The sequence below is a fragment of the Oncorhynchus kisutch genome, linkage group LG1 (genome assembly GCF_002021735.2).
Source record: "Oncorhynchus kisutch isolate 150728-3 linkage group LG1, Okis_V2, whole genome shotgun sequence".
Taxonomy (NCBI): Eukaryota; Metazoa; Chordata; class Actinopteri; order Salmoniformes; family Salmonidae; genus Oncorhynchus; species Oncorhynchus kisutch.
Window position 1 is genome coordinate 55,185,330 of NC_034174.2, and position 15,615 is coordinate 55,200,944.

A 15,615-nucleotide genomic window follows, 5' to 3' on the forward strand; every position below is an offset into this window, starting at 1 on the left:
TATATATTTGTTGCATGCTTCGTAAACAACTTGGCTATATACACAGGGTATCAGCACTGAGTTGATGTGCATGGTTACGAGATGTTTGAGATAGATATGTACATATATACATGGGTAGAGTGACTCGGCAACAGGATAAATAAGCACTAGCAGCAGTGTATATTGTTGGTTAAGGGCTTGTAAGTAAGTATTTCACTGTAAGGTCTACACCTGTTGTATTCGGGGCATGTAACAAATACAATTTGAATAGATTTGATTTGAAAAGGGGCTCAATGCAGATAGTACGGGTAGCTATTTGATGAACTATTTAGCAGTCTTGTGGGTTGGGGGTAGAAGCTGTTCAGGTTCCTGTTGGTTCCTGACTTGGTGCATCGGTACCACTTCATGTGCGGTATCAGAGAGAACAGTCTATGACTTGGGTGGCTGGAGTCTTTGACAATTTTTAGATCCTTCCTCTGACACTGCCTGGTATAGAGGCCCTGGATGGCCGTACGCACTACCCTCTGTAGCAGCTTGCGGTCAGATGCCAAGCAGTTGCCATACCAAGTGATGATGCAGCCAGTCAAGATACTCTCAATGGTACAGCTGTAGACCTTCTTGAGGATCTTTTTCAGCCTCTTGAGGGGGAAAACATGTTGTCGTGCCTTCTTCACGACTATGTTGGTGTGTGGACTATGTTAATTCCTAGGTGATGGGGATACCTAGGAACTTGATGCTCTCGACCCGCTCCACTACAGTCCCATCGATGTGGATTGCTCAGCCCTCCGTTTCCTGTAGTCCACGATCAGCTGACGTTGAGGGAAAGGTTGCTCCCTGGCACCACACTGCCAGGTCACTGACCTCTTCCCTGTAGGATGTCTCATAGTCTTCGGTGATCAGGCCTACCACCGTCGTATCGTCAGCAAACTTAATGATGGTGTTGGAGTCATGTGCCGCCATGCAGTTGTGGGTGAACAGGGAGTACAGGAGGGTACTAAGCACGCACCCATGAGGGGCGGTAGTGTGATACGAGGCAATAGTCATTTAGACAGGTTACCTTTGCATTCTTGGCCACAGGGACATTGGTGGTCTGCTTGAAACATGTAGGTATTACAGACTGGGTCAGGGAGAAGTTGAATATGTCAGAGAAGACACTTCTGTGCATGCTCTGACTACACGTACTGGTAATCCTTCTGGCCTTGTGAATATTAAAAGTCTTACAATGCCTATCTAGAGCTAGATCACACAGTCGTCCAGAACAGTTGGTGCTCTCATGCATGGTTCATTGTTGCTTGCTTCGAAGCGAGCATACACGGCTGGTTTACCTATGAAATCTGGGATAGTTTGCAAGCCCTGCCACATCCAACAAGCGTCTTTATGGTGGGGGGGAGATTATCATACTGATCAAACTGGATTTTGTAATAAATTAGTAATTAAAGAAAAGAGAAACAAAGGAAGGTGGCCCTACACTCCCAACTCCCCATTCCATTCCCCCAGCCCAACACGTCTCCGTTCAACTCCCTGCATTTGCCAAAGGGAGGGTGAGGGAGAGCCTTGTATGTGTTTCTGTTGTGAAGTAAAGGTGATCAAGAGTTTTGTCACCTCTACTTGCACAGGTGACATAAATGAGGTAAAACAGATGTCAGTTTCCCTGCATTAAAATCACTAAAGCCACACGAAGCGCCGACTCTGCATGTGCATTTTCTTATTTGCTTAGTCTTAGTGCCAGCATCGAAAATATAGATGAAAACTCTCTTGGTCAATAGTATGGTATGCAGCTTATCATGAGGTATTCTAACTCTGCCGTGCAAAACCTTGAGACTTCTTTAACATTAGAGATTGTGCACAAGCTGTTGTTATCAAAAGAGACACACCCCTCCCCCTTACCAGAGGCTGCTGTCCGGTCTAGATGATGCATGGAATAACCAGAGAGATGTACCAGTCAAAAGTTTGGACACGCCTACTCATTCCAAGGTTTTCTTTATTTTTACTATTTGAGAATCTCATTCTGGATAATGTCTCTGCACTCAATTTAGGAATTATTTCCCCCTGCCATAAATCCATGTTCGAATGGTGCTGTTTACAACAGCAACAAAAATATGGATTTATGGAAGAGTGGACATTTTTTTCTAAAATTGAGTGTGAACTTCCCCATTAATGTCTATCACTGACGTATGACTGAAATAATCAAAATTATGTTTTCTATTAGTGTACTTTAGGATCACCACCTCTGAACCTCAAGATGGCGCTCAATACCTTTTTCTGCCATTCTAACACCTGAATATGTTTATTTTTGAACCATTCCATTGTAGATTTTGCTTTATGTTTTGGATCATTGTCTTGTTGGAAGACAAATCTCCGTCCCAGTCTCAGGTCTTTTGCAGACTCCATCAGGTTTTCTTCCAGAATGGTCCTGTATTTGGCTCCATCCATCAATTTTAACCATCTTCCCTGTCCCTGCTGAAGAAAAGCAGGCCCAAACCATGATGCTGCCACCACCGTGTTTGACAGTGGGGATGGCGTGTTCAGGGTGATGAGCTGTGTTGCTTTTACGCCAAACATAACGTTTTGCATTGTTGCCAAAAAGTTCAATTTTGGTTTCATCTGACCAGAGCACCTTCTTCCACATGTTTGGTGTGTCTCCCAGGTGGCTTGTGGCAAACTTTAAACAACACTTTTTATGGATATCTTTAAGAAATGGCTTTCTTCTTGCCACTCTTCCATAAAGGCCAGATTTGTGCAATATACGACTGATTGTTGTCCTATGGACAGAGTCTCCCACCTCAGCTATAGATCTCTGCAGTTCATCCAGAGTGATCATGGGCCTCTTGGCTGCATCTCTGATCAGTCTTCTCCTTGTATGAGCTGAAAGTTTAGAGGGACGGCCAGGTCTTGGTAGATTTGCAGTGGTCTGATACTCCTTCCATTTCAATATTATCGCTTGCACAGTGCTCCTTGGGATGTTTAAAGCTTGGGAAATCTTTTTGTATCCAAATCCGGCTTTAAACTTCTTCACAACAGTATCTCGGACCTGCCTGGTGTGTTCCTTGTTCTTCATGATGCTCTCTGCGCTTTTAACGGACCTCTGAGACTATCACAGTGCAGGTGCATTTATACGGAGACTTGATTACACACAGGTGGATTGTATTTATCATCATTAGTCATTTAGGTCAACATTGGATCATTCAGAGATCCTCACTGAACTTCTGGAGAGAGTTTGCTGCACTGAAAGTAAAGCGGCGGAATAATTTTGCACGCCCAATTTTTCCATTTTTGATTTGTTAAAAATGTTTGAAATATCCAATAAATGTCGTTCCACTTCATGATTGTGTCCCACTTGTTCACAAAAAAATACAGTTTTATATCTTTATGTTTGAAGCCTGAAATGTGGCAAAAGGTCGCAAAGTTCAAGGGGGCCGAATACTTTCGCAAGGCACTGTATGATACATTTAGTGTTGAGGAACCCAAACTTGAGTATATTTCCCCCACGAAAATGTCATTAAGTTAAATGTAGATGTAAGTGATAAAATTGTGTGAAATACATTTTCAACATTTAAGCTGTATTTTGTCACAATAACCAGGTTTCCAATCCAACCTTTTTATGCACGTAAAGTACATGCCGGATAAACAAAAATGTATGACAGGCCTGATGGAAACAGCAAATTTGTCATAAACTTTCCAAATGTCGACAAAACAAAATACGCTAGACAAGGTAGGATCTTTTTGTCTCTAAAATTAATTATGAAAACGCTCTTATGTGCAAATATTGATATAATAACCATCATATTGAAGTAAACTTGAAGTCACACGATGACATGTTGTGTGGTCCTCCGACTATGACTCGGGGAATGTTTATTAGGCTACAGATGTAAATAAATGATGATGAACTTCACAGGGTGGTGAAAGTGCAAGGTGATGATCTTGATGCTCCTTTCCAATAAATATCGAGGATCCAGTTCTCTGCTGCCAATGACTGGAACGAATTGCAAAAATCACTGAAGCTGGAGACTTATATCTCCCTCTCTACCTTTAAGCATCTGCTGTCAGAGCAGCTTACCGATCTCTGTACCTGTACACAGCCAATCTGTAAATAGCACACCCAACTTCCTCATCCCCATATTGTTATTTATCTTCTTGCTCTTTTGTATCTCTACTTGCACATCATCATCTGCACATCTATCACTCCAGTGTTAATGCTCAATTGTAATTATTTCACCTCTATGGCCTATTTATTGCCTTACCTCCCTAATCTTCTACATTTGCACACACTGTACATACATTTTTATATTGTGTTATTGACTGTACTTTTGTTTATGTGTAACTCTGTGTTGTTGTTTTTGTCGCAATGCTTTGCTTTATCTTGGCCAGGTCAGAGTTGTAAATGAGAACTTGTTCTCAACTGGCCTACCTGGTTAAATAATGGTGAAATAAAATAAAATGTAAAAACAAATCTGGTGACATGATGATTGATGCTTGGCTGCTGTTTGACAAATGAAAATAATCTCACTCTTTTCATTACAGACAGAATCTCAAAACGCTTGTTAAGCAAAATAAACGAGCAATTTAAAAAGAAATATAAAACAGTAGCTAGATCAAGTCTGTTTGAGTGCTTCTTGAAGCCTTCAGATGATGGACAGCCGCAGTCATGAGAGGATCTGATGATCTGGAAGGATCTGATGATCTGATAGTCAGCAGAGGTGGGGACCGGAGTTGGTGGCAGGGCGTCTCAGCCTTTTTCCAGCTCTTCTTTACTGGGACTCTGTGATGAACTCCTCACAGAGTACAGTCCACTCCTTACTTCAGAAGTACCCCCTAAACAATGAAAAAGCTGGCCCCCTGTCAACTCTGTATGCATAGCCTCCTCTTGGGTCACCATTGTTGAAAAACAACCCAAAGGTGTTGTAATGGAACATACACCTGCGAGCTAGCATCAGCTAGCTTATTGGCCTTGCTGATTTTCATCAAGATACAGGCAGGATTCCAATTCATGATATCAATACTTGATCTCTGACCTCTGAGACTAACACAGTGCAGGTGCATTTATACGGAGACTTGATTACACACAGGTGGATTGTATTTATCATCATTAGTCATTTAGGTCAACATTGGATCATTCAGAGATCCTCACTGAACTTCACTGAAGTTTGCTGCACTGAAAGTAAAGGGGCTGAATAATTTTGCACGCCCAATTTTTCAGTTTTTGATTTGTTAAAAAAGTTTGAAATATCCAATAAATGTCGTTCCACTTCATGATTGTGTCCCACTTGTTGTTGATTCTTCACAAAAAAATACAGTTTTATATCTTTATGTTTGAAGCCTGAAATGTGGCAAAAGGTCGCAAAGTTCAAGGGGGCCGAATACTTTCGCAAGGCACTGTATATCATGTTAAGTGACAGAGGGTCATATAGTACAGTGACTGGGCAAATGGGTGACATGAAAAACTAATACTGAGTATGGTAAAGGTGTAGAATGTTACACCAATAAAGATTAAAATATTGTGGATGTTCTGTTCATTTAATGATTTCTGACAGCTGTCATTTTAATGTTTTTTTATTATATTTTTTTTACTAAGCCTTAAACAAAACGTTTTTAAAAGGCCTGTACAGTATATTGCAGAGACCTATATACTATTTAAAGATATGGGCAGATCAGCAAATTATGTTATAGCAGGACATAACATGCGGATTTGTTCCTGTGTCTGTACATATTTTGTATACAGTTACACTGTAGTTCATGATAAAATGTTATCAGTACAACCTTCCATTTTTGGATACTTCCTGCTGTTTAGGGCCCTTAATTTCCTCACTGTCATAAAAAAAAAGTTTTAACTTGAATTAAATGTCATGGGCTACTCTGCAAAAAAAGTGTAAAAATAGATTGCTTTTTCATACTGTCCCAAGGTTCTCTTTCAGCTATTTTTATGCATATTGTGCATGCATTAACTTCTTGGATATAGGGGGCGCTCTTTTAATTTATGGATAAAAAGAACGCCCGTTTTAAGCGCAATATTTTGTCACGAAAAGATGCTCGACTATGCATATAATTGGCAGCTTTGGAAAGAAAACACTCTGACGTTTCCAAAACTGCAAAGATATTATCTGTGAGTGCCACAGAACTCATGCTACAGGCGAAACCAAGATGAAACTTCAACCAGGAAATGGGCAGAATTTTTGAGGCTCTGTTTTCCATTGTCTCCTTATATGGCTGTGAATGCGCCGGGAATGAGCCTGCCCTTCCTATCGTTTCTCCAAGGTGTCTGCAGCATTGTGACGTATTTGTAGGCATATCATTGGAAGATTGGCCATAAGAGACTACATTTACCAGGGGTCCGCCCGGTGTCCTTTGTCTAAATTGGTGCCTAATCTACAAGCAGTCATCCAGTGATTGAGAGGAGAGAGGAGGCTTTCAACGAACGATATATCATGAAGAGATATGTGAAAAACACCTTGAGGATTGATTCTAAACAACGTTTACCATGTTTCAGTCGATATTATGGAGTTAATTTGGAAAAAAGTTTGGCGTTTTGATGACTGATTTTTCAGGTTTTTTTGGTAGCCAAACGTGACGCACCAAACGGAGTGATTTCTCCTAAACAAATAATCTTTCAGGAAAAACTGAGCATTTGCTATCTAACTGAGAGTCTCCTCATTGAAAACATCTGAAGTTCTTCAAAGGTAAATGATTTTTTGAATGATTTTCTGTTTTTTGTGAAAATGTTGCCTGCTGATGCTAACGCTAAATGCTACGCTAGCTGTTACACAAATGCTTGTTTTGCTATGGTTGAGAAGCATATTTTGAAAATCTGAGATGACAGTGTTGTTAACAAAAGGCTAAGCTTGAGAGCTAGCATATTAATTTCATTTCATTTGCGATTTTCATGAATAGTTAACGTTGCGTTATGGTAATGAGCTTGAGGCTGTATTCACGATCCCGGATCCGGGATGGCTCGACGCAAGAAGTTTTAAGCATGATGAAAGGCGAAATGTTTCTCATTCCAATGGTCTCAACCAACCTGACTGACAACCTGTTTCTGCTTTGTTGCTGTCAGGCAAAACTTTGACAAATATTAGGCAAGACAATAGAGGTCGACCGATTATGATTTTTCAGCGCCGATACCGATTATTGGAGAACCAAATAAAAGCCGATGCCGATTAATTGGCCGATTTAAAAAAATGTATTTGTAATAATGACAATTACAACAATACTGAATGAACACTTATTATAAATTAATATAATACATCAATAAAAATCCATTTAGCCTCAAGTAAATAATGAAACATGTTCAATTTGGTTTAAATAATGCAAAAACAAAGTGTAAAATGCAATATGTGCCATGTAAAAAAGCTAACGTTTAAGTCCCTTGCTCAGAACATGAGAACATATGAAAGTTGGTGGTTCCTTTTAACATGAGACTTCAATATTCCAAGGTAAAGGTTTTAGGTTGTAGTTAATATAGTATTTATAGGACTATTTCTCTCTATACCATTTGTATTTCATATACCTTTGACTATTGGATGTTCTTATAGGCACTTTAGTATTGCCAGTGTAACAGTATAGCTTCCGTCCCTCTCCTCGCCCCTACCTGGGCTCGAACCAGGAACATATCGACAACAGCCACCCTCGAAACATCGTTACCCATGCAGAGCAAGGGGAACAACTACTCCAAGAAACACTATTAGCGTGCACCCCGCTAACTAGCTAGCCATTTGACATCGGTTACACCAGCCTAATCTCGGGAGTTGATCGGCTTGAAGTCATAAACAGCGCAATGCTTGAAGCACAACGAAGAGCTGCTGGCAAAACGCATGAAAGTGCTGTTCGAATGAATGCTTACGAGCCTGCTGCTGCCTACCATCAAACAGTCAGACTGCTCTATCTAATATTAAATCATATCACAATAACACACAGAAATACGTGCCTTAGGTCATTAATATGGTCGAATCCGGAAACTATCATTATCAAAACATTTTATTATTTCAGTGAAATAATATTTTATCTAACGGGTAGCATCCCTAAGTCTAAATATTCCTGTTACATTGTACAACCTTCAATATTATGGCATAATTACGTAAAATTCTCGCAACGAGCCAGGCTGCCCAAACTGTTGCATATACCCTGACTCTGCGTGCAATGAATGCAAGAGAAGTGACACAATTTCATCTGGTTAATATTGCCTGCTAACCTGGATTTCTTTTAGCTAAATATGCAGGTTTAAAAATATATACTTCTGTGTATTGATTTAAGGCAGGCATTGGTGTTTATGGTTAGGTACAGTCGTGCAACGATTGGGCTTTTTTCGCAAATGTGCTTTTGTTAAATCATCCCCCTGCGTTGCATCGATTATATGCAACGCAGGACACGCTAGATAACTACACATGGTTGATGATATTACTAGTTTAACAAGTGATTATGATTGATTGATTGTTTTTATAAGATAGGTTTAATGCGAGCTAGCAACTTACCTTGGCTACTTACTGCATTCACGTAACAGGCAGGCTCCTGTGGAGCCTCTTGTGGAGTGCAATGAGAGGCAGGTGGTTAGAGCGTTGGAATCCCGGAGCTGACAAGGTAAAAATCTGTCGTTCTGCCCCTGAACAAGGCAGTTAACCCACCATTCCTAGGCCGTTACTGAAAATAAGAAAGTGTCCTTAACTGACTTGCCTAGTTAAATAAAGGTGTAAAAAAAGTTTTCCAAAAATACAGATTTCCAATTGTTATGGAAACTTGAAATCCGCCCTAATTAAAGCGGTCGACCTCTACAAGACAATGACAAGAACAGATTGATGTCCACAATGCACATTTTATGTGTTTGCAGACCACATTCATGTTAAACATTGCATTTGTTGGCTCAATCAGAAATTACCTTTAAATGGTGCATTGTCCAAATCATCAATCGGATTGAATCCAGACCTACATTTTATGATCAGGAGGACAATATAGAATCAGTATTTTGGCTAAGGGATACCTTTCAATTATATGCAGGATAAATGTCAGAAAAGCAGGAATTCATGATCAATTTCTACTTTGGTAGTTGCGACAAAAAAAAAGCCTATCTTTTTATTAATTTTCTTTTTTGAAGACTTTGGTAAAGTGGAGCTCCACTGTGAGAAGAACAACAAAGCCCACAACACCAATGACATCTCAGTGGTCCTTCCTGGTCACCTTTGACCTCCATGGCCCCTTCAGGCCCCCTGTGTTGACCATGGAGACAGGTAGTAGCAAGCTCTGCTATACTATATATAGTATTGCTGAGATCTAAGTAACACGGACAGAAAATACGGTTTATTTTTGGACAGATAGTACCTCACCATTTCATCCATTTTTGAAAGTTTTCCATTTCGTGCCTGCTGAGCACAACCTTAAACTAATCCCCCACCTCCATCCAGGGCCCCAGCTTTCAGAAACGTTGGGGAGCAAGTCCGTGTTTGGGCTCCCTGAGGCCGTGGGAAGTGTCAGTCACCTTAAGTGTAACCAGCCCAGCAAACACCCCAGTGGGAGAGTACAGCCTGTATTTAAAGACAGGGGCCACTGCCACAGAGGGCACCACCCTGTAATGGTTTTACTATTTAATACATTTGCAAAAATAAAAAATAAACTGTCTTTGCTTGGTCATTATGGGGTATTGTGTGTAGCTTGATGAGCAAAAAAAAACTTTCATCCATTTTAGAATAAGGCTGTAACGGTAACAAAAATGTTGAAAAAGTCAAAGGGTCTGAATACTTTCCAAATGCATTGTAAGTAAAGTTTTACAGTATTAGCACGTTCAATGTAGATTCCCCACTGAGCATGGTTTTTAGTCCAAGGCTTAAATCAGGTCCGGGAAAACAGCCCTTAACTTACATTTTTAGAAACAAAACAGATTCTTAAGGAAACGTTATCATTTCAACATTATTTTCCTTGCCCAGATCAGCGCTAACGATGACAGAGGTGTCCTGATGGGGCGGTGGGATGGTCAGTACATTGGTGGCATATCTCCCACTCACTGGAACGGCAGTGTAGAGGTACTAAGGTGTTTGGCTCAAATATGGCGGCCATCCAGTCAAGTATGGCCAGTGTTGGGTGTTCGCAGGTGTAATGTGCACAGGTAGGCCAATCACTGTCTCTAAACCCTCTAGACATAGACATATCTGACAGTCAACTACTTTTGAATCTGATCCCATAAGGCCCATGATAATGTATGGTAAGTGCTATATGAGGTCATTATGGCTACAATTGAGGTGTCAATTGGATAAGGTTTTAAAGACTGTTGTGTTTCTGGTCAGGACATACCATGTGTGGATGGAGACTGCCTGATCTCTCTGGAGACTCCTTATGACGGCTGGCAAGCTGTAGCCTCCACCCCACAGAAGAAAAGCACTGGTACGGTCCAACTTCCATATCATCTCACGCTAACACACTCCTGGGGTATTTTGTGTTATTATTGCGCAGATTGACCTCAAGCTTGTACTGAAAAGCAACCACTGTGTGACTCAGATACTACTAATCCATGTCAACACTCAGGTCATAAGATACACTGTCATCCCATCCTTCCAGATAGACCGAATTGAAAGAACAGGAGATCCGTCCTAACCAAGGTAGAGTGACAATGTCGCCTGAACTCTTATGAGTAGGCCATTGGGAAACTCTTCTCAAAACCACATTACAGCTATTAACTTTTAGAAATCTTTGTCAACATCCTGGGTTTGACGCATGCATCAATCTCAATGATTTATTATGACAAAAAGGTGGTGTATTTCAGGAGGGCAAATAGTTAAGGTCTTGAAAAGGTCACTAACGTTGTCCTGTGACCTCCACAGTATGTTGGCCTGTGATGCCATGACATTGAAATACATCATCTGTGGACAGATCTGACTATCCCCATCTCCTTCTGTGTACGTTGAGCACATGCTGGAGAACAACAGCATCAAGGTTTTGGCTGTGGTCACAGACAAGGTCAATAGTGAGAAAGTGTACATCACAGAGAAAGACATTGCGCTAGAGAGGCCTTCCCTCGCCATCAAAGAGTACAGTCCCGACATTTTGTAATTTCGCAATCTGTCAGATCCTTCAGCCACTCCAATAACTTCCCTAGAACAACAACATTCTCTAAGTGACATTATGGAACAAGCCCCAAGGCTCTTTACATACTCTTAGGTAACCATTTTAATTTGTAGGTGGCAAACATTCTAGTAGCGAGAAAAACAATTTGCAAGGGAAATAAACGGTTGGCCTGTGAATAAAGTTGTTGCGAGACTGAAAAGACTGAAAATCAAAATAGTGTGTTAGACTGTCATCTGAACAGTTGATCTAGTAAATACCATTCCAATATCAGTAACACCCACTAGATAAATGGTTTATTCAGTGTGAGTTTATTCAGTACTTCAAAAAAGTCGCAGGTGAAAGACATTGATTTATCCCGGACCAGGGCTTAAATACTTGAAAATGGCGCTATAGGAGATTGGCGTGCGGGCACCCTGATGAAATTACGGTGGCGAATGAATAAATCACCTCTATTCTCTGTTCTATTGCTGAATGTGCAATCACTAGAGAATAAACTGGACAAGTTCCATTCGAGACTATCCTATCCACAGGACATTAAGAACTAATACACTATGCTTCTCTGGACATGGCTAATATACATCTAGCTGGTTTTTCTATGCATCGGCAAGACAAAACTGGTTAGTTTGGAGTCTGGTAAGATCGAGGGGGGGGGGGGGGGTCCCTTAACAGCTGGTGCGCGATCTCTAATATTAAGGAAGTCTCAAGGTTCTTTTCGCCTGAGTTAGAATACCTCATGATACGCTGTAGAACATAGATGCTAAAACCTTTTATGTAGCTGTCTATTTACCACCAAACTGATGCGGTCATTAAGACCGAACTCAACGGGCTGTTGAGTGGAGGCAACGCTCCTAATGGCCAATAATTTTTATCAGCATGTCACCTGTGCAACTAGAGGGATAAAAACTATAGATCACCTTTACTCCGCATACAAAGCTGTCCCCACCCTCCATTTGGCAAATCGGACCATAACTCTATCCTCCTGATAAGCAAAAACTCAAACAGGAAGTACAAATGAAGCGCCAAATATGGAAGTGGTCCGATGAATGGGATGCTAAGCTACAGGCCTGTTTTGCTAGCACAGACTGGAATATGCTAAGGGATTCATCTGATGGCATTTAGTTCAGCACTACCAGTCTGTAATACCTGTAATACCTACATGTTTCAAGCAAACCACCATAGTTCGTGTGCCTACAATTGCCAAAGGTAACCTGTATAAATGACTAGCACTCACATCTGTAGCCATCAAAGGCTAGTCATGGCTCACATCTACACCATCATCCAAAAAACCATGGATCCACCCCAATTCGCATACCGGCCCAACAGACCGACAGATGACTCAATCGCTATTGCACTCCACACTGCCTTTTCCCACTTGGACAAAAGGAACACTTGCATGAGAATGCTGTTCGTTGACTGCAGCTCAACACTATAGTGCCTGTTGGAGAATAATGAGAATTAGGTGGTAACATAGGTAAGATGTTTTATATTCATCACATGTTTGTAAGTTACTTCTCATCAGAATGTGTTTGTATAATACTGTGGCAGGGTTGCAGTATCTGTTCTATGTCAAGACTAAGTTGTTTGGGCCGGGGAGAGGTCACGCGTGTATCTCTTGGCTCCACAATGTCTGTGTGCCAGTCAGTGTGTCTCTGTGATCTTGTCAAGATAGGATGGATTTGATATATGCCTGTTGATATGGAGAATTGGTTGTATCTAAATGACAATTTTGATATATATCATAGGGTGGGGGTAATGTCTTGGTACCATTTTGTACCAAGGACAAAATAAGAGCTTTGTTTAGGAGAACAAACTGAACGATAATTTATAGCCAACTCTGTCTGGCTAGGGGATACTCCTCTCTGAAGTAAAGTATTTTCTTTGTGTAAGTTCCTAAGACCTGTGGTTTGTCATGTCGTCTAGGGGGGGGGGGGGGGGGGGGGGGTGGATCTTTGCTATTAAAGGATCTCAGTTGCAATGTAGAGGGGGCTCTCAGAGAATTTATTGATAGACACTGAATTGATCTGAGAGTCACAGGGTTGTGATACAGCTCATATAATTAAAGATGGACTTTGATAACTAACTCTGACTTGGTGGTGGTTTGCGCTCATGATTTGGTAAATAGAGGAAATTTCCACGACATGCCCTCCAAGCTCATCACAATTCTGACTTGTGCTCGGATTTCTTCGCTCATAAAAGCCTGGGTTTTCAATTGAAAGTGTGGGTTCACAGCTCCAATTTAGATGTTGGCCATTACTGAGACGTGGTTAAAGAAGAGTGCTTTAAATGTTGATCTTAACCTTTCTCGGCAAGATAGATCGTTAACAAGGATCATCTTCAGCGCTCGGTTGTCTCCACCAAGTCTGTCCAAACAATTTGATTTGCTGGTTTTAAGCATTAAACTTTTAAATAGCTCTTTGTTGACTGTTGTTGGATGCTATTGTCCTCCATCAGAATCAGCCTATACCTTACCTCCAAACACCCAGAAAGCGCTACTTTCCTCAATGTTATCCACAAATAATCCTGATAGGTATCAGTCTGGTGTTTTATGTAATGACCTTAGTGATCACTGTTTTACAGCCTGTGTTCGTAATGGCTGCTCAGTGAACGGACCTGTCAGACGCTTTAATGAGCAAGACTTCATGAACAGGCCTCTGTAAAATGGTATAGAATCAGCTTGAAGTGGGGGAGATAAAGCTGACCCTTTATCAGGTCTATTTCTATTTTGCCCTGTTTATCAAAAGTGTAGGAAAAACTTGTCAATAATCAACTGATTGGCTTTCTTGATGTCTATAGTATTCTCTCTGGTATGCAATCTGGTTATGGATGTGTCACTGAAACCTTAAAAAGGTCCTCAATGTCACCGCCATTGCCCTTGATTCTAAGCAATGTTGTGCTGATATTTTTATTGATTTGGCCAAAGCTTTTGATACAGTGGGACAGCTAAGGAGTATTGGTGTCTCTGAGGGGTCTTTGCGCTGGCTTGCTAACTATCCCTGGAAGAGTGCAGTGTATAAAGTCAGAAAATATGTTGTCTCAGCCACTGCCTGTATTCACCAAGGGAATACCCCAAGGCTTGAACCTCGGCCCCACGCTTTCAATTTACGTCAACAACATAGCTCAAGCAGTAGGAAGCTCGCTCATCATTTATATGCAGGTGATAGTCTTATACTCAGCTGGCCCCTTCCCTGTATTTTGTGTTAAACGCTCTACAAACAAGCTTTCTCTGCCCTTAACCTTGTTCTGAATATCTCCAAAACAAAGGTCATGTGGTTTGGTAAGAAGAATGCCCCTTCCACAGATGTTACCTCTGAGGGTTTAGAGCTTGAAGTAGTCACCTCATACAAGTACTTGGGAGTATGGCTAGACGGTACACTGTCCTTCTCTCAGCACATATCCTACCTTCTTGCCCTTTGTGCTGTTGTCTGTGCCCAATATTTGTACCATGTTTTGTCCAGCTACCATGTGTTGCTATGTTGTGTTGTCGTCTTAGGTCTCTTGTCGTGATGCGTTTTGTCCTATATTTTTAATCCCAGCCGGTCCCTGCAGGAGGTCTTTTGGTAGGCCGTCATTGTAAATAAGAATTTGCTCAACTGACTTGCCTAGTTAAATAAAGTGACTATTTACCATAGAGATCCTATTAAACGACTAATTCTATGCTATTTGCCGTTTTACAAAAGTAATATTTGAATGGTTTGGTTGACAATGGAATCAAAAACATTTAAAGGAGTTGTACCTACTGCTTGGATAGTACCATCTGAGCCACTGGCTTAATTCTGTTCTTTAATTTAGATTTTTGTTTGAGATGGCCTGAATCAAAAATATTTATTATTAACTTGTAGATTCCATTTCAAATCAACCAAAGCTTGAAACTCTAGGCCTATATATGATCTATTTTTAGTGTAAACCTGGATTGAATTTTAAATGTTAATTACTTCGGACTAAATGGCATCCATCACTGATGCTAGACGATTGATAAAGTAAATTTACATTTAACTTGCTCTGTTGAACCTACCCTTTGGAATAACTTCAATAGCAACAGTGAATCTATTAAGTGGAGATTCCTCAAATCATTCTCACAATAGCACATTGGTAATAGTCAGTGACAATATCAAAGCTAAATAGTGCTGGGCTTAGTTAAATCCATGGATGGGACACTGAAGGAATAGCTGAAGAGAAACTCTCCAGTAGGAGGTGCTGCACACCATTTCTTTCCTTAACGTGGAAACTACATTGAAGATCTGACGTTGTTTCAAAAAGGTACACATAGAAACCTTGTAGAAAATTGGTTACCATGACAATCACGGATGAAATGTTACCCTCAACAGTTTACTTTCAAATCCAATGTATTTGCTACAGATTCTACATCACAATACATTGACAAATTGTGTTGATTTAACCAGTTTGTGCCCAGTGGGATGTGACACTTCTCTGCTGGCTTTACGAACTAGGTTTCAGTTTGTCATAAAACCTAAATATCCACGTGGAACCAATTTAGCTCTTAATCGTGGAAACCCAGAACTAAAGTCTCACGGAATTGCCTCAGATGCTTGATTAGGTTCTGGCGGGAGAAATACTAGCGGAAATACTAGCGAAGTC